Below are 24,805 nucleotides of genomic sequence, written 5' to 3' on the forward strand. Positions count from 1 at the left end.
CACACACTCATGACTGTGTTCAGGACTGGATGAAGAGGAGCCATAGAAGTTCAGCACAGAGCCACAGCCCAGCTGTCTGCAGACCACAGAGGATTCAGTGAGACTCCAGGAGTCCAGCAGAACTCTCCTCCAGACCTGATGGATGAAAACTTCCAGCTCCCCCTCACACTGTCTCTCTCCAGACAGCCGCACCAGACCATCATGAAGAGCCAGAGATGAATCTGAAGAGAAGATGTGATGTGTTTTTGAACTGGTAGAACAAAATATTGTAATTAAAGAACAATTAAATAGTTTATGACTAATTTAAGCCTAGAGTTTTTTTTTTTTTTCACTATTAGCATAATAACTCTCTTGATTAGATAACTTTACCAGAACAGATGACTCCAACATCTCGTCTGTGAGAACATTCAGCGCGACTCCATGAAGAGATGGAACATTCTGAGAGTTTTGTTTCATTCCCGTCACAATCAAACACATCAGCCCAGATTTCACCACTTCCCTCTCCAAACCAGTCTGATCCCACAACAGACACAGCAATCCCACAATTCAGCTGTCTACAGAGGACACTGGCAGCTCTCATATCCCAGCATGCATCACACACTGTGCCCCATTTACTGAGATACTGATGTTCAACTCGACCAGAACAGGAGTCTGGTCCGTTTACCAGTCTGAGATCAGTGTGACCTTAATGAAGAACAATTTATTTATTTATTTTTTTACAAAAAAGAAACAAACTTTGTGATTATAACAGTAAGTGGAAAAATACAGCTCCATTACCAGAACATAACAGCCCAATGGCATTCTCATGGGTACAGTTGTGTTTGAAAGATGATGTTGGACAGAAAGAAATCTGAGATTCATTTCCTCTGCACTGAATCTCTTGTGTCCACATCTGAGCATCTCCTTTGTCAAAAGCAGCTGCTCCCAGCACCTGTACAGGAGCCCCACAGTCCAGCTCTCTACACACAACCTCTGCATCCTGCTGGTCAAAGGCAGCATCACACACTGTGTACCATGTGTTCCCATGATTCAACTCTAATCTCCCAGAGCACAGGTGAGGTCCATCAGTAAGTCTGGAATGTTTATGATCTGTTTATATTATATTTAATAAATGATACAAAAGAGACAAATCACAGTTATTTGAAGTTTATCTGTTGAGTATATGAAAAATACAAAATGAATATCACATCAGATTTACAGTTTTGTGTCATTTAATGTCCTTTATGACATTTATCACAGTAAATGGTATACAATGTTATTCACCTGAGCAGATGACTCCAGCATCATCATTATGAGTACATGTGTGCATACCCCATCCTGCTGATCTACAGTTCTTCAATGTAGATTCTATTCCAGTACATAAAGCACTCATCCAGATTGGTCCTGATCAATGTTCCCTCTAAGCTGCGCGCGCGCGCGGCCGCGCACTTCTTCCACCGCTGCCGCGCAGAAGAAATAATGTGCCGCGCACACGCATAAATAAGTTGGGAAAGCTATTTGCGAAAGCGAATGAATTGCAATGCTCGGGTAAACCGCTATAGAGTTGATATCACGATAGAGTTAGAACCGGTGAATGCGGTTTACAGTTTCATAGAAAGGGAATGATGTGCGCCAAATGAGTCGCTGTTGAAACCGAATATTTTAATGGTTGCGTAGCCTACGAAATAGCTCAACTCGAGAGCCGACGCAAACGCAATGACATGTGAAATAAAACGTCATGTATTAAAGAAGAGTGGCTTGATTAAGTGCTGGAAACAGCGGATGATGGGCACAGAACGGTAACAAAACTCAGAGACATTTACAGTCACACAGGTGTAGTGTGCAAACTGTACATCATAGGGCTGTTTAGATAGTTTTAGAAGAACTGACGTTCACGTTTTTTTTTTAACTTACAGATCTCAGTTTAAATGCTTCAGTTTCTATTCTATTCTATTCTATTCTATCAGTTTAAATGCTTCAGTTTGTTTTGATATTATATTATGTTAGGCCTATATTATTAACCTAATAAATAATTGACCTTGTTTTTTAATGGAGTCTTTGCTCATCAAAGATGTATTTATTATTTTATCGAAAATACAGAAGAAAAAACAGTAATATTGTGAAAACATTATTGCAATTTCTAATATTGGTTTCCTTTTTTAATATACTTTAAAATATAATTTATTCCCGTGGAGCAAAGCTGAATTTTCAGCAACATTACTCAAGCCTTCAGTCTCATATTATCCTTCAGAAATCATTCTAATATGCTGATTTATTATCAGTGATGAATCTGTTGTGCTGCTTAATATTTTTACTTTTTTTTTTTTTTTTTTGGAACGTTTTACTTTTTTCTTTGATTTTTAGATTAATAAAAAAGTTAAAAAGAACAGCATTTATTCAAAATAGAAATCTTTTCTAAAAATATGTCTTTATTATCACTTTTTATCCATTTAACACATTCTTGCTGAATAAAAGTATTAATTTCTTTAAAAAAAGAAAAAAAAATACTGACCACAAACATTTTAGTAGTGTATATTGTAACACAAAATTTCTATTTTGAATAACACTGTCCTTTTTAACTTTTTATTTATCAAAGAATCCCGAAAAAATATCACAAGTCCCAAAAAAATATTATGCAGAGTAACTGTTTCCAACATTGATTATAAATCAGCATATTAGAATGATTTGTAAAGGATCATGTGACACCGAAGACTGGAGAAATGATGCTGAAAATTGCTTTGCTTCATAGGAATAAATTATATTTTAAAGTATATTAAAATAGAAAACTTTTATTTTGAATTGCAATAAAACTTCACAATATTATTTTGTGAAATAATATTGAATATTTTTATCAAATAGATACAGCCTTGATGAGCATAAGGAAACTTATTTAATAAACATTATTGATCCCAAACTTTTGAATGCCAGTGTATTATACTTATATATATATATATATATATATATATATATATATATATATATATATATATATATATATATATATATATATATATATATATATATATATAATATAAAGTTTTCTCAGGTAATCTAAAATGTACATCATTTAGTCACGGGTCAAATTAAATACAAATAGCACATTAAAGTTAAAAGTTACAAACTTTTTTTTTGTGCGCACTGTACATGTCTGGTATAAAGAATGTTTTTGCACAGGTGGCCGAAATGTCCGCCCAATAGAGAAAAGTTTTGCTCAGCAAGAAAAAAAATTAGAGGGAACATTGGCCATATGGTTACTGAAGAAAGGTTTGGGACAGGAAAGCAGAATTACTTGATAATTTTTAAACCTTACAAAGTTGCATGCACAATGAGGAGAAGACTTTTGGAGGATGGCCTGGTGTCAAGAAAGGCAGCAAAGAACCCACTTCCCTCCAGGAAAAGCATCAGGGATAGACTGATATTTTTCAAAAGGTACAGGGATTGGACTGCTGAGGACTGGGGTAAAGTCATTTCTCTGAATCCCCTTTCTGATTGTTTGGGGCGCCCAGAATACAGCTTGTCCGGAGAAGAAAAGGTGATCGCTACCATCAGTCCTGTATCATGACAACAGTAAAGCATCCTGACACCATTCATGTGTGGGGTTGCTTCTCAGCCAAGGGAGTGCTCAATCACAAGCCTAAGAACACAGCCATGAATAAAGAATGATCCTGAAAAACAACCTCCGAAAACAACTTCTCTCAACCATCCAAGAACAGTTTGGTGATGAGCAATGCCTTTTCCAGCATGCTGGAGCACCTTGCCATAAAGCAAAAATGATAATTAAGTGCAATTAAGAAAACATCATCAGTTTGACAGCACATGTGCTGCAAATACTCACAACACAATCAAATACAAAAACACACTGCAAATGCTAACAAACAAATAAAGAAACGCCTGCCAAAACAGTAGCGCACCGCAAATGCTCACAAAAAAACAAAAAAAAACAAATAAAGAAACACCCTGCAAATAGCCACAACACAAACTAATAAAGAAATGCACTGCAAAAATAGAAACGTGCTGCAGATGCTCACAACACAAACAAACACACTGCAAAAAACAGAAACACGCTGCAAATACTCACAACACAAACAAACACACTGCAAAAACAGAAACGCATCGCAAATGCTCACAACACAACCAAATAAAGAATATTCTGCAAAAACAGAAAACGCGCCGCAAATGCTCACAACACAACCAAATAAAGAAACATTCTGCAAAAACAGAAACGCACCGCAAATGCTCACAACAAACAACCAAATAAAGAAACATTCTGCAAAAAACAGAAACGCACCGCAAATGCTCACAACACAACCAAATATAGAAAACATTCTGCAAAAACAGAAATGCATCGCAAATGCTCACAACACAACCAAATAAAGAAACAAGCTGCAAAAAACAGAAACGCCGCAAATGCTCACAAAAAAAAAACAAATAAAGAAACACTCTGCAAATACTCACAACACAAACAAATAAATGCCCTGCAAAAAACAGAAACGCGCCGCAAATGCTCACAAAAAAAAAAAAACAAATAAAGAAACATGCTGCAAATACTCACAACACAAACACATAAAGAACTGCCCTGCAAAAACAGAAACGCGCTGCAAATGCGCACAAAACAAACAAATAAAGAAACAAATGCCCTGCAAAAACAGAAACGTGCCGCAAATGCTCACAAAACAAAACAAATAAAGAAACGTTTCTGCAAATACTCACAACACAAACAAATAAAGAAACGCGCTGCAAATAATGCTTACAACACAAAAAAAATTAATAAAAAAAACGTACTGCAAATACTCACAACACAACCAAGTACAGAAACGCAAGTAGGGCTACAGACCACAACTGGAGGACCCCAACAATGCCAAAATTACTGACTGAAATTTTTTGATTATCATTTGTATAACCACAGTTGTACAGATACCATGGTTAAACTATGGTTAGTGTAGTAAATCCATGGTTAATTTGTGGTAACCATGGTTTAACTTTAGTAACCATTTTTTGTTTTTATTTATTTTTTACATAATAAATGTATTTATTAACTAATTATTTTTAATAGTAAAGCCATATGGTTAATTTTTGTAAAGGAATTTGTAAAGTAATTTAGCCAGCTTAAATGCTTTCACAGTTAGCCTACAGTAATTGTGTATTTCCTCAGCTTATTTAGGTAAATAATAAAAAAACAAAAGAAGAAGAAGAAGAAGAAGAAGAAGAAGAAGAAGAAGAAGAAGAAGAAGAAGAAAGGGCAAAGGAATCCTACGAGGATGTTAAAATAAACAAAAATCTATCACCTTTCAGAACAAACATTGATAAATATGCCCCAGCCATGTTCGTCACTTTGCGGTTCCCTGAAACATTTCTGATGTGGTCTGTGCCTATTTGCAGCGTGTTTCATTATTTGGTTGTGTTGTGAGTATTTGCAAAGTATTTCTGTTGTTGCAGCGCATTTCTTTATTTGGTTTGTGTTGTGAGTAGTTTGTAGCGTGTTTTCTATTTTTGCAGTGCGTTTCTTTATTTGGTTTGTGTTGTGAGTATATTTGCAACATGTTTCTGTTTTTGCATTGTGTTTTCTTTATTGTGTTGTGTTGTGAGTAGTTGCAGGGTGTTTCCATTCTGCAGTGCGTTTCTTTATTTGGTTGTGCTCTGAATATTTGCAGCACGTTTTTTATTTGGGTGTGTTGTGAGTATTTGCAGCATGTTTTCATTGTTTCTTTATTTGGTTGTGTTGTTAGCATTTGCGGCACATTTCTGTTTTTGCAGCACGTTTCTGTATTTGGTTGTGATGTGAGTATTTGCAGCGCGTTTCTGTTTTTTTCAGCACATTTCTTTATTTGTTTGTGTTGTGAGCATCTGCAGTGCATTTCTGTTTTTGCAGCGCGTTTATTTGTTTGTGCTGTGAGTATTTGCAGCACGTTTCTGTAGCACGTTTCTGTTTTTGCAGCACTTTATTTTTTTTGTGTTGTGAGTATTTACCGGCGCGTTTCTGTTTTTGTAGCATGTTTCTGTTTTTGCAGCGCGTTTCTTTATTTGGTTGTGTTGTGAGTATTTGCAGCGTGTTTCTGTTTTTGCAGCGCATTTTTATTTTTGTTTGTGTTGTATTTGCAGTGCGGTTCTGTTTTTGCAGCATGTTTCTGTTTTTGCAGCGCGTTTCTTTATTGGTTGTGTTGTGAGTATTTGCAGCACGTTTCTGTTTTTTTTAGCATGTTTCTTTATTTGGTTGTGCTGTGAGTATTTGCAGCACCTTTCTGTTTTTTCAGCGCGTTTCTTTATTTGGTTGTGTTGTGAGTATTTGCAGGGCGTTTCTGTTTTTTTCAGCGCGTTTCTTTATTTGTTTGTGTTGTGAGCATCTGCAGTGCATTTCTGTTTTTGCAGCGTTTATTTGTTTGTGTTGTGAGTATTTGCAGCACGTTTCTGTAGCACGTTTTCTGTTTTTGCAGCACGTTTCTTTATTTTTTTTGTGTTGTGAGTATTTGCAGGGGCGTTTCTGTTTTTGCAGTGCGTTTCTTTATTTGGTTGTGTTGTGAGTATTTGCAGCGTGTTTTTGTTTTTTGCAGCGCATTTTTATTTTTGTTTGTTGTTGTATTTGCAGTGCGGTTCTGTTTTTGCAGCATGTTTCTGTTTTTGCAGCGCGTTTCTTTATTCTTTATTGCAAAGTGCATTTGCAGCTTTTGACCGCTGAGTGGCGCTTTAACCACAAGTTATCAAACACGCACATCAAAGCACATTTTCGCAAATAGACGTCAGCTTTGCCTCACCAATGTGTTTATTTTGAAAAGAAAAACACTTGTAGTATGAAAAAAAGGATCAGGAGCATTCTGGCCAAATCGCAAATTATGTACTGGATCAGAGTCTACACTGAAGAATTGTGGAACAGTACAATGGGGTTGTCATATCTCTGTGATCATACTAAAGATGCAGGAGTCATCTGCTCAGGTTAATCTGCTCCAAAGCCCACTCTGTTTTATATTACTCATGATCCACCTGCCTGAAAGGGGTAGTTAAACAAAAATGAGAATACTTTATTACCTCATGCCAGACCAAACCAGAATGACTTTCTTCTGTGGAGCCCTTTTGTGTTTTTTTTCCCTTCTTTTTCTCTTAAGATCCAAAATAAGAAACCATAATGAGTATATGAGGCTTGTGCATCCTGTTATAAAATGACATAAATAAATAAATTAACTTGCATTATATTGAAAAGACTGGCCAGGATTTTCTTTAAATATTCTCTTTTTTGTGTTCTATGAAAAGAAAGGAATTCATAAGGATTTGGGTTAACATGAGGATGAATTCCCCCATAATCAAAACACATGCATGATAGGCTGAATTTCTTATCTCTTGCTACTTCAGGTGCTAGACTTATTGGAAACTCCAGTTGCTCTGGGAGGTTAGAGATACTTCATGATCAGACGTGGATGTCAGTGTGTGACGCTGTCTTTGACCAGCAGGATGCAGAGGTTGTGTGTAGAGAGCTGGACTGTGGGGCTCCTGTACAGGTGCTGGGAGCAGCTGCTTTTGACAAAGGAGACACTCAGTGTGGACAACAAGAGATTCAGTGCAGAGGAAATGAATCTCAGATTCACCTCTGTACAACATCCCTTTATAAAAACCATTGTTCAGATGATAATTTCCAGGGACTGTTCTGTGCTGGTAAGAAATAAAGTAAAATGAGAGTAATATCTTTTTAATATTCTACATTTTACTCATAGTCTCTCTTTGTATTCTTCTGTCACTTAGAGAGAAGGAATGTGAGGTTGGTTGATGGTAACAGTCGCTGTGCTGGTAGAGTGGAGGTTCTTCATAGAGGTCAGTGGGGAACAGTGTGTGGTGATTTCTGGGATTTGACTGATGCTGCAGTGGTGTGTAGAGAGCTGGACTGTGGAGAACCTGTAGATGCACTGACTGATGATGACTTTGGGGAAGGATCGGGACCAGTATGGATGAGTGCTGTACTATGTACTGGATCAGAGTCCACACTGAAGAACTGTAAGTCATCAGGATGGAGCATGAATAGCTGTCCTCACAATGCAAATGTGGGGGTCATCTGTTCAGGTAAATAATGTGCACTTCTAAACATTAAGCATTTTTTTTCCCCCCTACTTCTTGGCCATGGATTTGTTTTTATGCGAACAATTAATGTGTTTTATGTGGAAAACTTTTTTTTATACTAATATAGCTGTATTGTTACATGTTTTATCTGCATTACGTCTGTATTATGTGTTTTTTCTACTGTGCACTTGTGGTTCATGCAATATAAACAGGTCATAAGCCTTCCAGACTTGCTGCTGGACCTCATCTGTGCTCTGGGAGGTTAGAGATACTTCATGATCAAACGTGGATGTCAGTGTGCCGATGCTGCCTTTGACCAGCAGGATGCAGAGGTTGTGTGTAGAGAGCTGGACTGTGGGGTCCTGTACAGGTGCTGGGAGCAGCTGCTTTTGACAAAGGAGACTCTCAGATGTGGACACAAGAGATTCAGTGCAGAGGATAAATGAATCTCAGTTTCATTCTGTTCAATATCATCATCACACAAACACAACTGCAGCAGTGACAATAATGTGGGCTTGAAATGTTCTGGTAAAGAATCAATATTCAGTGTCTCTTCATTTTTTTTAACGTAAGATTTACCAAAATTAATCTTAAAGTAATAGTTCACCCAAAAAGAAAGATTCTGTGATCATTTACTCACCCTGAAGTTGTTCCAAACCTGTATGTTGGTAATCAAACAGTTGATGGTAGGCCTTGACATCCATTGTAATGAAAAAAAAAAGTACTCGTTAAGTCAGTGACTAACATCAACTGTTCGGTTACCAACATTCTTCAAAATATCTTATTCTGTGTTTAACAGAAGAAAGAAACTCAAACTCTTCAAGTTTGGAACAAGTGGAGGGTGGATAAATGATGACAGAACTCTAATTTTTGGGTAACCTACTTATGTTTTGCATTCTTACTGAATGGTAAAAAACTATTTGACCATGTCACACACATTAAGAGAAGAATTTTCAAAATAAACATAACATAAAATAAAAGATACATACTGTAATTAACCTTGTAATGACAATATTTATTTTATTTTATTTATTTTTTTATTTTTTTGTCCAGGTTACACTGATCTCAGACTGGTGAAAGGCTCAGACTCTTGTTCTGGAAGAGTGGAGCTTCAGTTCCTCGGTGAGTGGGGCACAGTGTGTGATGCATGCTGGGATATGAGAGCTGGCAGAGTCCTCTGTAGACAGCTGAATTGTGGGATTGCTGTGTCTGTTATGGGATCAGACTGGTTTGGAGAGGGAAGTGATGAAATCTGGGCTGATGTGTTTGATTGTGACGGGAATGAAACAAAACTCTCAGAATGTTCCATCTCTTCATGGAGTCGAGCTGAATGTTCTCACAGACGAGATGTTGGAGTCATCTGCTCTGGTAAATTTTATTTGACTTCGAGAGCATTTTGTTACTGAAAAAACTTTTTAATGTATTTAAAAAAAACACTAGTACATTCTATCACTATTTAGATTCCTCTCTGGCTCTTCATGATGGTCTGGTGCGGTTGTCTGGAGAGGGACAGTGTGAGGGGGAGCTGGAAGTTTTCATCCATCAGGTCTGGAGGAGAGTTCTGCTGGACTCCTGGAGTCTCACTGAATCCTCTGTGGTCTGGCAGACAGCTGGGCTGTGGCTCTGTGCTGAACTTCTATGGCTCCTCTTCATCCAGTCCTGAACACAGTCATGAGTGTGTGACGGCTTCCAGTGCTCTGGGAGTGAAGCTCATCTGGGGAACTGCAGCTCTCCACAAACTCTCAACTGCAGCTCTACACAACAGCTGTACATCACCTGCCTTGGTGAGAACAACAACATCTGGACAGATTTTTCAGTTTTTTCGTGATAATAATGTGTTTTTTTTCTTTCTCTGAATATCAGGTCGTGGGTCCATCAGGCTGGTGGGTTCTGGGGGAGACTGTGCAGGGAGGCTGGAGGTTTTTCACAGTGGCTCATGGGGGACAGTGTGTTACGTTTGATAAGGATCACACCGACACAGGGGTAACATTAACTTATCGTATCTTTTACTTAACTTCTCTGTCTTCAGACACCAGTAGTCGAACACATACATTGGTCAGGCATGACAGAATGCTTTCAGCACAATCAAACTCGATGCATCACTGAACACTAACTCATTGCATTAACAAACTACACTTGTGAGAGAACACAACATTTCCCCCCCTCCTACAGGGTTTCAAACATAAAATGTTGACACAAAGTCCTGTAAGTGCCCTGGGCGAGAACGAATGCGGACAGGCCGTGGAGAAACACGGGGATGAGGCTGGGCAGCCTGTGACGGGCAGGCACACATCTCAGCTGGCAGGTTGATAGGCATGTCTGGAGCCTGTGCAGGGGCTGTCTGAGGTGTCAGCTGAAGTGCTGGGGTGTCCTGCCAAGCAGGGGGTGTGGCTTGAGGTGCGACGCCTGTTGTATGTGCCGGGGCGGCACTTTGCGGAGACGGCTTGCGTGCCACCGTGTGCCGTCGCTGAGCAAGAAGGTGGCTGGGCCTAACTGATGAGTAACTTGAAGAGGAACAGACCAATATGAAGCGAGTTTGTTGTCTCTGTGGGGCCTGCGAACCCTGACCCAATCTGCGGCCGTTATGTCAGGGACCTTAACACATGCTGAGAAATCAAATTTCTGCTTCATCCTCCTCTGCTGGCGGGTGACAGGGGCCCTGACTTCCGGTAGTGGTTCCTGAGGCAGTGCGGGGCTGAGCCTGTCGAGGGGAAGTTGGAGCTCACGGCCAAGCATGAGAAAAGCTGGGGAGACCCCCGTCGTAGAGTGTTGGGTGGCCCTGTAGTGCAGCAGTGTGTGATGGATGGCCCGTAAGAAGCTCCATCCCTGGAACAAGTGTGCTCTGAGACTGTTTTTCAGTGACTGATGAAAGCGTTCGACACCACCATTAGCTTGGGGGTGATAGTATGCCGTGCGAATGTGATGAATACCTTTGTTTTTGAGGTATGTTGTGAACTCGGCTGAGATCAGCTGTGGGCCATTGTCAGTAGTGATAGTGTTTGGAAGGCCCCAGCGGGAAAACAGAGAGTCAAGGAAGTTAATTATGACTTGAGAGGTCACAGAGCCGGTGGCAATGAGCTCAGGCCATTTCGAATGCAGGTCATAGACAACCACTAGGAAGCGTTGGTGATGAGGAACTCCCTGTATCTCACCACATATGTCCAGCTGCAGGTGGATCCCAGGGCTGCGATGGCCAAGCAAGAGGTTGTAAGGGTGGAGGGGCCTGGTGACCAGTCTTACCGCTCAATAAACAGGCAGCACAGTCTTTCACCAGGGCCTCAATGTCTTTATCCATTCCTGGCCACCAAACCCGGTCCCTGCAGCGTTGCTTCAACTTCACGATACCCAGGTGGCCCTCGTGAGCCATTGCCAGGACACGTGCACGTAGAGAGCTGGGGATGACTGTGCAGAGGCCGCGTGCCACACAGGTTTCATTCCAGCAGGACAGCTCCTGCTTTATTCTGGAAAATGCTGCCAGCCCTTCTGGTACCCCCTGAGGCCAGCCATTCAGAATATAGACTCGGAGCTGAGAAAGGACCGGGTCCTGTTCCGATGCCTCCTTCAATTCTTGTAATGATATGACGGCCTGGAGGAGTCTGTGTAACATCTGGACAATGTCCCGTTCCACCTGGTCTGTGTCGGTGTGGGTGTGTGTGGTGGGGTGTGGCTGAGTGGAGCGGGACAGTAGATCGGCCACAACATTGTCTCTGCCTGGGGTGAACTTCAGATCAAAGTTATACTGGCGAAGACAGTCGGACCAGCGGTGTAGCCTCAGTGGCCGGTGGCCTGTCCCAGATGTGGAAAGTAATGCAGTCAGGGCCTGGTGATCTGTTCTTAGGGTGAAAGCGCGGCCATAGAGATACAAGTGCCACCTCTCGCAGGCCCAGATGCAGGCTAATGCTTCACGTTCCCCCACTGAGTACCGCTGCTCCGTCTGATTGAGGGCTCGTGACGCAAAGGCGATGGGCTTCTCAACACCCTGCTGGGTCTGTGACAGCACTGCTCCTATGGCTGTAGCTGATGCATCGCAGGTCACCCAGGTGGGGCTGGAGATATCAAAGTGAGCCAACACTGGGGCTGTGGTGAGCTGCACCTTGAGCACACGCACAGCATCAGAGCATGCCTGTGACCACACCCATGGCTCATCCTTACACAGCAGTCGCCGTAGTGGGGCAGTGGTAGCAGAATAATGTGGGAGGAACTTCAGGTAGTAGCCCGTCATACCCAAAAAGGAGGCGACCTGCGCAGCTGAGCTGGGTTCGGGAATTGCCAGTAAGGCATCTACATTTGATTGAAGTGGTGTGACGCCATCTGCCGACAGCCGAAATCCCACATATTCAATAGACGGTGCAGAGAAAACACATTTTTTTTTTTTTCCGCATTGAGGGTTAGTTTGTGTTTAGCCAGGGCTGCAAAGACTCTGCTGAGGCGTTCATCATGACTCTCTGGGGTGGGCCCATGGATAACCACATCATCCAGGTAAATGGCCACCCCCGGGTATACCAGCCAACACCGACACCATGATTTTTTGGAAACAGCTGGGGGCGGAGCTGAGTCCCGAACGGCATACCGTGTCTAGCGAAACACGCCTGCATGTGTCACAAAGGCTGTGAGGTTTCTGCTGTCCTGGTGGAGAGGCACTTGTAGGTAGCTCTGTCTGAGATCCAGTTTAGAGAACACGGTTTGAGCCATGAAACTGAGCAATGAGCTCTTCTGAGGTAGGCAGAGGGAACCTGTCTGGGATCACTGCCTTATTCACCGCTCGCAGGTCGACACACACCCCGTAGGGCCCCTGATTTCTTCTTCGCTACCACTAAGTTTGAGACCCAGGGGGATGCATCCACTGGTTCAATAATGCCAACATCCAGCAGCTGCTTAAGCTCAGCCGAGACACCATCACGTAGAGCCAAGGGAATGCGTCGGAGTGGTTGGATGACTGGTTTAAATGGAAAGGTTCAGGAGGGGTTGATGGGCAAAAAGCAGTAAGGCAGCCCAAGCCGTCAAACAGGGGATGGCCACTTTTCCTGCCAGGGCGTGGAGACTGTCAGGATCGCAGCTCCCTTCATGTCAACAAGAGAAAATCCCAGAGCCGAGAACAAATCCAGACCCATCAGGTTGGCCCCGCGACGGGCAACATGGAAGGTAAAGCTGGGCACCATCTTGTTGCCATACCCAACAGTCACTTGCAGGGAACCCACTAAGTCAATCTTTGAGTCGCCATATCCACAGAGTGAAGCAGAAGGTGCCGAAAGTGGCAGTGCTCCGAAAAAAGTGCTGTATGTGTGCATATTCAGGAGAGACACGCTGGCACCAGTGTCCAAAAGCAGTGGGATACACACATCATTTAGGCGCACTGAACAGGCTTTAAATGAGACTGGCCCAGAGTAGACATTGTGAATGATAGTGGGTGTTTGGGTCTGGCACAGCTGGGGCAGAGCGGCAGACTGAAGCAAAATGATTGCGTTTACCACAGTTGCGGCATATTTGGCCACGGGCTGGGCAGTTCTGTGCTCTAGACAGATGAGATGAAGATCCACAGTTATCACAGGGCCTTGATGTTTGTGCTTGTGGGCGTGGCCGAGACCGCTGCTGGCGCCTCAGTAGCATAACTGCAGAGGAGTCTGCTGCCGCCAATGTGTCGTTCTGGTTGGGTTGTAACGTCGATGATGGCAGGGGGGAGGGGGCCGAGTAGTCCGCGATTGTTTGCTGTTTGGTCAGAGCCGACGCACATGCGGCTGCACTCTCTATTCTTAATGCAATCGTGATTGCCCGAGACAGTGATAAATCATCCGGTTCTAACAGCAGAGTTTCACGCACTTTTGCATCGTTGGTATGTTCAATTAACTGGTCGCGAATCATTTCATCCTGCAATGCACCGAACTTGCATGTGCTGGCCAATCCCCGCAAGTTGGCTATGTACTGTTGCACGGACTCACCGGGAAGCTGGTGTCTTTGGCGGAACAGAAAACGTCGCAAGAGAGCGCTCTGTGGGGCTGCAAAGTGTGCGGTCAGAAGTTCCACGGCTGTGTCATAATCGCTTGTGGTGCCCGACTCAAGCGCTCCCAGCACGCGCTGACCCTCAGCTCCCAAGCAATGCTGTAACAGCGCTTTTTTACGTGCTGCACTCACGTCAGTCAGCCCCACTGCCAAAATGAAAGTCTCAAAGGACTGTAACCAGCGAGACCAGGGAATCGGAGGCTCGCCGGGTAGAGCAAGGAAAGGAGCAGGAGGTGGTAGTGCGATATCAGCCATCCTTGTCGCCAAATGTTACGTTTGATAAGGATCACACCGACACAGGGGTAACATTAACTTATCGTATCTTTTACTTAACTTCTCTGTCCTCAGACACCAGTAGTCGAACACATACATTGGTCAGGCATGACAGAATGCTTTCAGCACAATCAAACTCGATGCATCACTGAACACTAACTCATTGCATTAACAAACTACACTTGTGAGAGAACACAACACAGTGTGTGATGACTCCTGGGATATTAAAGATGCTCATGTGGTGTGCAGACAGCTGCAGTGTGGAGTGGCCCTCAGTAACCAGCAGGTACCAGCCTGGTTTGGTCCTGGTTCTGGACCCATATGGCTGGATGAGGTGGAGTGTGAGGGGAATGAGACGTCCCTGTGGAGCTGCTCTTCTCCAGGCTGGGGAAAACATGACTGTAATCACAAGGAAGATGTAGGAGTCCATGTGCTCAGGTAACAGTGAACAATTAACAATAGCAAATATTTATTTATACATTTTTATATTATGTTTATTTATATAAGTTTTTCATTTAAACTTAAAATTTAAATAAGATTATGAGATATTTCAACAACACATTGACATGTCCATAATGTTCAGATTTTTCTATTTTGTGATTTTAAAATGTGTTTTTTTTTTTCTGTCTAGAGTTTAAAGAGATCAGATTAACTGAAGGCTGTGAAGGGAATGTGGAGGTTTTCTACAATGGATCCTGGGGTAATGTGTGCTGGAACCAGATGGACAGAGACACAGTGAGTCTGATCTGTCAAGAGCTGAACTGTGGAAGATCTGGTGTTTTTTCTGATTCAGTATCAAGAGTGAAATCAGCTACTAACTGGTTGGATGAAGTGAAATGTCGACCACAAGATTCAAATCTGTGGCAGTGTCCATCTTTACCGTGGGGACAAAATGACTGTGTTGGAGATGAAGTGGCCAAAATCACCTGCTCAGGTGAGACATTTTCCTTTAGTCAAAAATTACAACAGTAATCCTTGAGTAAATATACATATAATATTGAAATTAACTTGTGACTACAGAACAGGAGAGTCATGAGTCCCCTAGGAGCTATTTGTCATGCCCCACATCTTTCCACCAGAGACATTGTTCAGGTAAATTTATTTAATGTAAAAAAGCATAATAACAACCCTATTGTATATATGTCTTCTGGGGGCACAAACAGGATTCTCTTCAAATTCACACACTACACCCTACTGCAGCTGCCAGCATTTTAACAGAAATCTGTTTGCCAGTAATTTGTCTATGTGCCTGTGATGTGTGTATTTTAGATCATATTCCTTTGAAACTGAGTGGAGGTGAGGGCCGGTGCTCTGGGAGGCTGGAGGTGTATCATAACGCTGTGTGGGGGCTCAGTCTGTGATGATCAGTGGGACATCAGCGATGCTCAGGTGGTCTGCAGACAGCTGGGTTGTGGAGCAGCACTGAGGGCTGATGGGAATTCAGTCTTTGGTGCTGGTGAAGGTCTTGTGTGGATGAACAAAGGTCAATGCAGAGGGAATGAGATTCACCTGTGGGACTGTCCTCTCTCCCTGAAAAAACACACTGACTGCTCACGCAAGAAGCTTGTTACACTCAACTGTGTAGGTCAGGCAAAATTTCTGGATCATTTCAGTGCTGATAATATTTTGTTTAAATTAATCATTTGCATTATTGTATATGTGTTTGTGTCTGTTTTGCTAGATTTGTCAGTGTCTACTACTCCTGCCACAACAACATCAGTTTCTCCCTCCAGTGCGCTCAACATCAGTCTATCCTCCACAAACTCCTCCAGCAGCGTCTCTCTCTGTCCCCCCAGTGCTTGTGATTGTTCTGGGAGTTGTGCTCTTACTGCTCTTAGTGCCACTGCTTATACTGATTCAGCAGAACAGAGTGATGAGGAGAGGTAGGAGAGATCCAGAGACTGTCATATTGTGTCTTATTCAGTGTGTGATCAGTCATGTGTTGTGAACTGACATCAGGTTTGTCTGTCTACACTCACAGCTCTCTCTAAGAGGAGACACGGGACGATGACTGAGGCCATTTATGAGGAGATTCAGCAGAGACACAATCACTTCACTAAAAGGGGTGAGTAGCTGTCATAGTGTCTGATGTGTTGAGATCAACAGGGTATTACTTTATTCAGAGTGGTGAGTGGAGAAAATCACACTGATTCATGTACGCCCTTACCAGTTAACCATGGTTTTATAATAGTAAAAGTGTAGTGTGTTTTTGGTGGACCCTTTGCCATTTGTATAACCACAATTTTCCTTCAGTGTAGCAAATTAATTTGTGGTTACCATGGTTTAACTAAAATAACCATGGTTCATTTTTGTAAAGATGTGACCTTGTATATCATTTGAAATAATATAATGTTATATATTCCAGAGGTTTGTGATTGTAAACATATTTCTGTGGTTCTGCTTCCCAATCACAGGAAGTGTCTTTTCTGAAGAACAGCACTCTGGGTACGAAGATGCTGATGAGTTTCTTTCAGGTTAGAGGAATAAAATGTAATAATGTAACATACAGAAATTTGAAATTAATTGAAAACATTCACCTCAGGTCTGCATTGTTTTTTCTATTATTCCACATATACTACACTATTCCAAACCTCAAGACATTGTTCAGATGATGTATTTCAAGACATTCGTCAGGTTTTTATCGTTAAAACACACTTGTGTGTAGGACTAATTTTTTACACTTCTTACCCCATGCCTCCATTGCTAATTCCAAAACATAATTTTAGAACTGTAATGGAGGCTTGAGCCATTGATAGCATAGTAGACTATGAGGCAAGTCGCTTTTCTTCCATCCATAAGTAATAGGAGTGCACCATCTTGGAATTTCTAAAGTCATTGGTAATGCGGTTAAGACATGCCTGGAACTACAGTATCCATCTTTTTTCGGCACCCCATGAAGCTTTGACTACAAAGAATCATGTGAGTAACTTACCATGATTACACTGTAAACAATCAGTGAAACCTTTACAATGAGGTGACATATACTGTACTCACCCTTAAACCATTGATAATTAAAAGTAAATTTAAAAGTGTAAAAGTATTCACATATTACTTTCAATATACCATGAATAACACCAAACGCTAGATTATTTCTGCAAGAATATCATGCTCATGTTAAATGTCACTGTAGTAATATATACGTGGCCTTGCCTTAAAAATGTTCATTAATATTAGCGAGTGATAATATTTCCAAGTCTTTTCTGACATTTTAACAGATAACAAATATTGTATTTATCTGTTTTAGAAACATTTTTATAAACACAACTGAGAGGATTAGAAATAAAAAGGGGAATCGATTATGATTACATTTTAAAGCATGTGAAAACAAACCTGGAAAGAGACGTGAGGATTTGGGGAGAAAAACAAGAGATTCTTAGTGCATTCCAGTAAATTATTCATGGCAAATAGCCTATTGTAAATGAAATCAGGAGGTCAGACCACAAATGCATTTGTTGCACAAATGCACAAATGTTTTCCCCTCCCATGTTGTTACAGCAGAATACAAAGGAAAAATGAAAATAATGAGGAAAAGACCACATCAGACTGAAAGGAGCTCTTCTTATAGATATTCTTATTATACCGTGTCATATTAAAATACCAAGTGTCATGTTATTCTATAGACATCTGAAAACTGAACATGAAATAAAAACTTACAACTTACAAACTGATGGATAAGTATTATTTTTAGTACAACCTTTTAATCTGAAATGATTTTTTTTCAGTCTTTTAGTACAGAGCATCCCCAAACTGGAAGTGCATCCCATAATTTAAAACAGAGTATAGGCTTTCTAGGAGAAAGATGGATACCTATCTTTAAATTTAGCAGTGAAAGAAAATGGAGCACAATGTCCATTGTTATTTTAAAGGTTTGTTTTTATTTAAATTTCTCAGAATCTGCGGTAGGAGGCACACCTTACTATAATGATGTCACCACAGGTCCAACAGGTCAGTGAATCAGTAACTTGATCACAGGATTTCACTTAGTTAATTAACCTACTGAGCTTGTGAACAGTAAAATCAAGTTTTAATTCACACCCTTTCTTGATTTTGCTTTTAACTCATTTAAAGAGCAACAAGTCACACCAGAGAATTATGATGATGTAATCACTGTTGGACTGACACATCATACTACAGGTTTATTTCTTTAATTATTCATTTTATTATTTGAATATGCATGTATAATTTTATGGGTATTTTATTTATATTATCATTATAATCAAGTTATCAAGTTATATCAAGTTATGTGCCTTTTGATTGTCACATTTTATTTTTTATTTTTGTTGCAGGTGACATATCAGAAAGCTATGATGATGTTGTCATCATAAGACGGCTCTCCAATAATAAATCAGGTGTGAGTTTTGTATTTACTTTTTCAAATTGACTGGTCCAGTGTTTTTCTTTTCTTTTACTATAGTTCATTATAGTGTTATATAAATTATATAGACTTAGTTTTTATATTATATATTGTAAAATATTAGTGTATTTTGAAGTGCACTGTGGGATTTTGTTAGTGTAATTAATGACAGACACTTTTATATCAGAGGGAGATCTGGAGGAGTATGATGATGTCTGGTAGACCTGTCTGGTAGGTTACTGTGAAGTGCTTTACCTCACACTGATTATGTCTAGTTTTCATCACTTAAAATTATAATGCAATGCAAACATTTGCTCTTGTTTTCTGACAGCAGACTATGATTATTTGAGAGAGGAGCCAGGAAAACTGGGAGGGACTCTTTAAGTCAGTGACTACACCCACTGCCTTACATCGTATTACTGCTTTTAGTTGCTCTTCACTTAAAGATGTTGAATGTACCGACACAACTGCATTTAGCCAGTGTTTGCTGTTGTTACAATTACTAGACATTAATAGAAAACATGGACATCAGTTCAATACAAATATAGAACAAATTCATATAAAGACAGGGTGTTTAACGTGTTCTTTTGTATTTTGACATTTATGTGATCATTTTAATAAGCTTAAGGTGTCCAGGTCAAATGCATCTGCAGAACAAAATGACCAACATGCTTTTTGCTCTATGAAAACAGTTATATTCTTTTGAAAGAAAATATTATTGCACACTGCTATGTATTGTAAATGTATTTATCTTATGAGTGCATTTAGCAAAAAATAAAAATGATTCTATTTTTTACTTATAAATAAATTTCAATTCAAATATTTTAAATTTTATTTAGACAACAATAATGATGACAAGTTCAAATTGTCTTCTTTATTAAATTTGCAATGTGGAACATTTGCCTTTTTATCGCCATCTCTGTTTTAAACATAAACTTGTACGTTATCAGAACATATAATACATGATCAGGGAAAATAAAATGGTTGTATCTCTAATAAGACATTTGCAGTAAAAAAGTTTATAAGTCTGACAGATGCAATTAGAGAGTTAAATACAAGAAAAATTTAGATGCAAATTGAGACAAAGAAAAAAAAACTTTTACCATTGTTTTGCTTGTGAACAAAGAATTTTGCATACACATTTTAAAATAATAAATAAAAACATGTTTAGATGTTTAAACGTTAAGAGAAACATATCTGTGGTTTTCATAAAAAAAAAAAAAAAAAAGAAAGAAAAGACTATGAATCACATTTGAAGGGCTAAAAATGCAAGAACTTAAAGCACCCAAAAAAATTTATTGGTTATGCTACAAACAATAAATAAATTCATAAATGGGCAGCTGTTTCTTCCACAAGACCACAAAATGAACAAGTCTCATCAATATCAGAGTATTTTGGAGTTAACGGTAGATTTTATAATAAACTTTCTTAACTTTGTTGGATATACAAAAACTTGCTCAGCAAAAGCCAGGTATTTGTCCGATATTATTTCCAATCTATTTCCCAGTAGAATTTTCATCTGGGAGATCTTTCTTTTCATTTAAAAATGTTGTAAATATGCCTGTTGTTGCACTTCCTGTCTTAAATGTCAATACCACTGAAGTAAAAAGCAGGAGGATATATAATGTTACCCTTACTAAATATTAGGTGATTTATAATTAGTTACACCAAACCTTCTGGGATAGCTTATATTCCTTGTGATGGAACTGGGAAGTCATTTCAATTCTAAAATTTGTCCTAAGTTAGAACATTGTCAAAATCATCAACCACAGACACAACACAGTAAAAGTTGTTAAACCATCTAAAGAAATAAAATATATCTCTTTTTAATTTTTGAGGCCTATTTTTCTAAATTAAATCTATAAGTATTTTATAAATTTCCTTTATAACTTTGTCATAAATAAACAGACAAAGGGCAGACTACCTCATTAATATCTATTTGCTAAAATTTGCTTTGAAATTTGATGGTAGCATTAAATTTATAAAGTGCAATCTAAAAAAATGCTGGACAAACCCAGCGACTTGGTTGTTTTGACCCAGCGGTTGGGATACTGGCCAGAAAGTTGGGTTAAACATTTCCAAAACCAAATCGGCTGGGTTTATCCATATTTAAGCCAGATTTTTTTAAATTTATAAATAAATGTTATTTTAAGTAATAGTGTTTTTGGATTTTTGTAGTGAGCAGTTTATTAGTAGTGATTCTGATTTTTTTGATCTCATCTCTGGTAAATAAACTAGTGAGTTTCCTTGAGTTTCCTGCAAGTCTCATGTAAGACTTCTTCACAGTGTATGTTTGTGTGTTCTTCCCCTCAGAGAAGCATCTTTATGGGTGGGAAGTAGGAGGTCGCTTATCAGCACCATATATTTTTATATATATGGAGAAATTCATAAAAGCATCCTCTGATTTGTCACTGAAGTTGTTTGATGATTTCCTCTGTTGTGTCTAATAAGGTAATAGTGAGTGTGATTGGAGGGTGTTGGGCCTCTTTCTCTCTCATTAAGGGGGCTGAGAGGATGCCTGTATTTCTGTATCATCAGAGCGGAGAAGCTTGTACTGGGTGTTGAGTTAATCATGCTGAGGATGATGAGGAGATATCTGGTACTCAATTTACTGTCTTCACTTGTAATACTCATTACAGCTGGTATGTAAAAATGTAAAAAAAGGGATGAAGCAATGTTATTTCCACACATTATACTAAAAGGATTAGTTCACCCAAAAATGAAAAATTAGACTTTGTTTTACTACCCTGGAAGCATCCTAGGTTATATGACTTTCTTCTTTCAGACAAATCCAGTCGAGTATAATTAAAAATTGTCCTGGCTATTCCAAGCTCTATCATTGCAGTCAGTAGGTGTTTGCAGTTGAATAGTCCACAAGTCATCAAATAAAGTATAGTTGTGTTTGAGTTCTAAATTTCAAAATGTTGACCTCTGGTGAATAAAGGCCTTCTGTAGCAAATCCATATGTTTTTGTAAGAAAAATATCCATATTTCAAATTATAGTTGTGTTTGAGTTCTAAATTTCAAAATGTTGACCTCTTTAAACTATGAATTTAAGGGTCTACACAAATTAATTTTATATATAAAAATAATTTTTAGCAAAAAATACAAGCTATAATTATCTGTGTTCTTTCAGAAGTCAGGCTTGTTGGAGGTTCTCGCTGCTCTGGAGGTTAGAGATACTTCATGATCAGTCGTGGATGTCAGTGTGTGACGCTGTCTTTGACCAGCAGGATGCAGAGGTTGTGTGTAGAGAGCTGCACTGTGGGGCTCCTGTACAGGTGCTGGGAGCAGCTGCTTTGACAAAGGAGACGGTCAGATGTGGACACAAGAGATTCAGTGCAGAGGAAATGAGTCTCAGATTCACCTCTGTCCAACATCACCATCACATGAAAAACAACTGTTCTCATGAGTTCAATATTGATTCAGTGTAGAGGGAAATGAATTGATGCTTCAAGTTTTGTTCAAACTGGACCTGGATCAGGACCAGTCTGGATAGATGATGCTATGTGTTCTGGATCTGAGTCCACACTGAAGTCCACATCAGTCACATGGGGTTTTAATGGTGTGTGTCATAGTAGGAGTGCTGGAGTCATCTGCTCAGGGTAACCTCAAAACTCCATTTTGGGGGGGGGGGGGGGGAGGGGGGCTAAACAAATAAATAAAATAAAATAGGTTTTTGTTCTGAAAGGTTTATTCAAATACTGTTTTATTTTTTTTTTTGTTGTTGGATGCACTTCTGCTGAGCCTGCACTGAGGCAAGCTCCACAGCAGACTTCTACCCGACAATCAAAGCGGCATTACTTCACGCAAGTGCAGACTCTGAGGGTTTAGGATGCCATTGAGACAGGGCCTTTATCAGGCAATACAGGCATGCTGAAATGGAAATGAAATCAACCAATCTGACCAATCACCACAGATTAGTGTCACACAAAGGAGGGTGTTTGGAAAAATGAATTGTTGAGCAAATAAGGGTAAAAAATATAAATGCATTATTATAAGACAATGAAAGTGTTTTTTTTGACCTTGTGTGCATGTCTACCTGTTGTTGGGTACTCCCAAAACCAAAATATGAACGTTTTCATTACCCATAATAGGGGCACTTTTAAATACTTTAGAGCTTTTAAAAGTGTTCACAGAGTTTAAGTGACTGTACTATACGTTTTATTTTTTGCAATCAACCAATGTTTTGTGTTACAATATTAAAAATCTCCTAAATAATGCTTTGCTTTCACAATGTTTGAATTTAGCTTTGCAGACATTTTTACAAATAATGTTGTAAAGTAAAGTTTTTGTAGTTACACTGAATTGAAATATTTTATATATAATAAATAATAATAATAACTCTGCTGGTAGTTCTTGGTGACTTTAAACATCCACCTAAAACAAACCTTGAGTGACTGACTTCCTAACTTTTCTAGCCTCACTTGACTTGAAACAGAAAACAGAAACACCCCTGTGACACACAATGCAGGCAATAAGCTATAGACCTCATCCTAACACAAAACACCACCACTGGCAACCATCTGGTTACTCCACATCTCTCAGATCAATTCTTTCTTCAATTCTTTGTCACTCTGCCTTCATGCTCACCACTGACTCCTCCTCTTGTATCCTTTCATCACAACCTCTGCTCTCTCTCACCTACAGTACATGCTTTTTCCTCTGTGGTCTCAGCATTACCTCTCCCCCACTAACCACTTCTTTTTATGTCAACAAAGCAACAAACATTCTATGCTCTATATTAATATCCTGCCTTGATATTATCTGTCCTCTAAACTCCAGGCCAACACATGCAACACCCACATGCACCCCTGGCTTACAGATGCTTTCAATGACCATTGAACGAAGCTCAGAGCTCCTAAGAGCAAATGATGCAAGACTGACCTGAAAAAGTACCATTCTCCCCTCTCCTCTTTCTCTTCTAGTATTTCTGCTGCCTACTCCCAAAACAGAATCAGCAACACCTCAGACACCCTGAGACTGGATTTCAGAACATTCTTCTCTTCCCCCCTTCCACCTCCTGTCACTCCTTCTCTGACTGCTGATGACTTCACCAGCTACTTCACTGAAAATATGGCAACCATCAGCAACCAGTTCTCTACACCACTCACCCACAGGTGACCTTCATCCACACACATTTCATTATTCCCTTCGTTCTTTCCATTTATGGAGGTTAGGTCTCCAATGTTCTCTGTGCCAGCCATCCAACAACTTGTCCGCTAGACCCTATTCATTCTCACCTACTTCAGGAGATCTCACCAACATTGCTACCCGCTCTCACTCAGATCAGCACATCCTTCACTACTGGAAATTACCCACTGCATTTAAGCAGACTCAGGTAACCGTACTACTCATACAGCAGACATTTAATCCCACAGCAGCTGAAAATTGTAGACCACCAGTTTTCTGAAAGTGAATTTGATACAACATTTGAAAGTGTTGTATTCAGTCAGCTCTTTTCTTTCACAGAACAATATACTTAATGACAACCAGTCTGTCTTCAAAAGAGGACACTGTGCAGAGACCACCCTATGGAGCATTTGGTGAAAAAATCTAAAAAATGCTGGTTTAAATACAACCCAGCGCTATGAACAAACCCAGTTTACTTTGGTGGCTTCAGTCAACCTTACTGGCAAGGTCTCATGCATAATTACTTTGGTGGCTTCAGTCAACCTTACTGGCAAGGTCTCATGCAGAAGAAGGGTGTTTGAGTCACATCAGCTAATAGGGACTTGTCCACACCCCCTGAAACGGCTCGTTCTAACACGCCCCCACATCATCTCTATGTCAGTATGTGGGAAGATTTGCATTATGGCGCCCAGATGTTCACGCAAAGAAAGAAGGCATACTTTTTATTCTCGTTGCAGTATTGTTGTTGCCGCCGCTGCCATAAATGCTGTGTGTTTCACTGTGAAAGCGAAACTACTTTGTTTGGCCTTCCAAAAGAGGACGATATCCGCTTCGTCATGCCTGGAGCTGATCCGTGCTGGTCACTGAGGAAATACATACCGAATACCGAAACGGGTTTTATCGTGGACGACGCGGAGTCCAGGCCGGGGTCGTCACATGTGGTTGCCGCAAGCACAAGGTGCGCTCCTTCGTAGAATCCGCCCGCCTCTGCTCACTCAAGCTGGCCGCGGCTCACTCTAGGCCTCCGGC

The 24,805-nt window shown here is 40.1% G+C and overlaps 1 long non-coding RNA gene and 1 pseudogene across 1 annotated transcript; both read left to right on the forward strand.

The window, feature by feature from the left end:
* The first annotated feature begins 1,014 nt into the window (after positions 1 to 1,014).
* The window catches only part of LOC122137108, a 39,660-nt pseudogene continuing 15,869 nt past the window's right edge, over positions 1,015 to 24,805 (forward strand).
* On the forward strand, positions 18,188 to 18,874 carry LOC109098468. Its single transcript, XR_006154442.1, has 3 exons — positions 18,188 to 18,423; positions 18,576 to 18,638; positions 18,831 to 18,874. It is a non-coding gene; the product is annotated as an uncharacterized LOC109098468 (long non-coding RNA).

Source organism: Cyprinus carpio, chromosome B4 (assembly GCF_018340385.1).
Source record: "Cyprinus carpio isolate SPL01 chromosome B4, ASM1834038v1, whole genome shotgun sequence".
In the NCBI taxonomy this organism is placed as follows: domain Eukaryota; kingdom Metazoa; phylum Chordata; class Actinopteri; order Cypriniformes; family Cyprinidae; genus Cyprinus; species Cyprinus carpio.